Raw genomic sequence first — 2,853 nt, 5'->3', positions numbered from 1 at the left:
CATGCTGTAATCTTTTTTAAACAAAAACTTGAATGTTCTTGAATTTGTATGTTTAATAAAGTCATCCTTTTATATTTTTTATGTCAATGTCAGACTACTCATTTGAAAAATGCCCTTTTTTAAAAAAGTATTGACCACTAGGAGTATTTTCCTTCTGAGACTGATGAATTCTCTCTGTTCAGCAAATAGTTGGTAGTAAGTTAACAAACATTGACCTGACTCAAGTAATATATGAAAGATAGATGTATTTCTTTATAGGAAATGTGGCTCACAATCAAGTTAACATATTCTCAGAAAATTAACAGGAAGAAAAATTTACCAAAAGTGCAAGTAAGGAGACATTCTCTAAGAAAGTTTAATATTCAGGGCTGTGGTTTCAACTTTCCATTAATGTCTTTTGAATAGAAAAGTTGAAATACTCGACTTTAAGAATAGAATTTGGTTGATATGTAAGGGAAGGTAAAAGGAGCTAGTGTCTTAAAAGATATCCAGTGTTACAAGTTAGTTCTCAGGGAATTTCAATCCCACTAGAGAGTGTTGCCTCAATTTTTGGTGTTTTGTAGTTAAAAATTAGGAAGGCGCTTCCCTATTCATATTCTTCAGGTTTTTCAGCCTTTTGAACACTATTTTACAACGACAGATATCTCCCTAAAAGATGATATTAATAGGCAGAATAGTCATTTCTAGGGAAAGACTGAGAAGGTAACTAGTTAATGCCATTTCCTATTACTATGGAATCTCCCAGAATATTCAGCTATTTTTCATTGTCAGCTTTTTAAAATTCTTATTGCTCAGACTCTTGAGATAAAACTGTTATGGGTGTTTTCATTTAATAAGCCTTAGACATTTATAACTATTAATACAACAAGCTACAAGTATTGGTTTTCAAAACAGGCTGCAGCTCTCTAGCATTTTTAATGAAACTTTTCCTTATAAGGAGATGCTTATGGTTGTCTTAATGACCTAAATAAAAATGTGGCTCAAGAATGGTTATTCCAAAGAATTAAACTTAGTTTATTCAAAATCTGAACATAAGTCATCAAGCAATGTTATTAATCTCTTACGTTCCTGGCATCAGTTACAAAATGGTGTTACAGATGTCAGAATATTGATTGCATGAAATCTTGAAACCCACAAAACTCGTAGGCTTAGGTCTTAGTAATTTCTGCTGTTTATGTAATTTCAGCCCTACGCGTCACCGAAAAGTTATTTATCTTAAGAAACTGTGGCCAAATTTGGCGGGTAATGCTGTCTGCCAGTGTCTGCAGATGTATTGTTTCCGCCTACAACTGTGTGTGCTGTATGTGGTCTTTAAAGAACACTAACACCAGGCAGAAATGTCAATTCTCTGTTCAGATTTTTTCCTATGTTCTTAGAACTGATGTTGCCATTTCCTAATTTTGTCAAATTAGGTGTTTGAACTATCTTCCTTTCTTGAAAGGTGGATATTATCACCCATGTACTAGATAAGTAATCAGAAGTAGTTAATGCTGTGTCAAACTACAGCAAGATTTTCAACAAAGTCACCACAAAGTTCAGTGCTAAGGCAAGTATATAGTAAATAACGACATTTTAGATACCTGAAGTAAAAAGGCATGATCTTCGCAAAGCAGTTGGAAGTTGGGTGAGAAAATTATAAAAATGAAGTTCAGAAGAAAGAGATTGCAAAATAGTTTGTGCTTAAAAATAGTTTGTGCTTAATGTGAGCTGCTATTTTTTTTTTTTTTTTCTCAATAGAAGAAAATGAACTAAGAGAATAGAATTTCCCTGATCTCTGTTTTGAGTACTTTAAAAAATCAGCAATGTATGTAAAAGAATTCTAGAGGAGCGAAAAACTTATTTGGAGAGTATGTACAAACCTTTTATAAGGCAAGAAAGATGACTACAAAACAGATGTAAATGTTTTATCTTTTTGGCTGTGCTGGGGTTTATGGGATCTTAGTTCCCCGATCAGGGATCTAACCAAGGCCCCCAGCCATGAAAGCAGTGAGTGGTAACCACTGGACTGCCAGGGAACTCCCAAGATGTAAACGGTTTAGAATTTTGATGCACTGAATGCAAAACGCCCATTTAAACTTAACACATGACACTGTCCTAGCCCTTAAGCAGATTCCATCTCGGACCCTACTGAAGCAATTCTTTGAGGAAAGTAATGGATTTAACACTAGAAAATTTAATCCTATCTTATGAAGGGACATGAAGACCAAATAGCGTCTAGATTGATCTCTACTTCTAGATTTAGAGAAGGCCAAGGTCACCTACTCTAGTAGGGAACGAAGAAGATGAACCAAGGGATAGGCTTCCGACATCCTGAAATCAGAACAGTAATAACAACACTGTCAGCTGCAGGGGTGAGTGGCACAAATCAGAAAATGAAAGAGCCGTCTGATAATTCTTTCTAATTTTTGCATACGTTTCTTGTCTACATTCTATTCATGGTGTGTTTTTATACGTGTATATTTAATTATGTATTCACCCTTTGTGTAAATTCCTTCTGTAATTTCTCTGAAGACTGTAGCATATGATCTAGAAATGACTCCAACTAGGACAAGACTAAGACAGTAAATCAGAAACAGATGTATGGCTCCGTAGCTTCACATTGTTGTTTCAGCTCTGTCCATAAGCAAAAGGAGCAGGGGGCCCGGGAATCCAGCCACCTTAGAATTTCTCTAGACACTCATCTTACTGCTTTTTTACCCGATAGAAGTTTCTCTGTTTCTTCTGGCATGTTGCTGGTCTTCCTACACACAAACGTTCTGACTGAAATCAAAACCAGTCCCACTGTATGTGTATGTATATGAGTCATCTTTAGACAAATATGATCAATGCTCCTTTACGCTTTTCCCCAAGGTT

Source organism: Eubalaena glacialis, chromosome 3 (genome assembly GCF_028564815.1).
Source record: "Eubalaena glacialis isolate mEubGla1 chromosome 3, mEubGla1.1.hap2.+ XY, whole genome shotgun sequence".
In the NCBI taxonomy this organism is placed as follows: Eukaryota; Metazoa; Chordata; class Mammalia; order Artiodactyla; family Balaenidae; genus Eubalaena; species Eubalaena glacialis.
Note: the sequence above shows the minus strand (reverse complement) of the source record.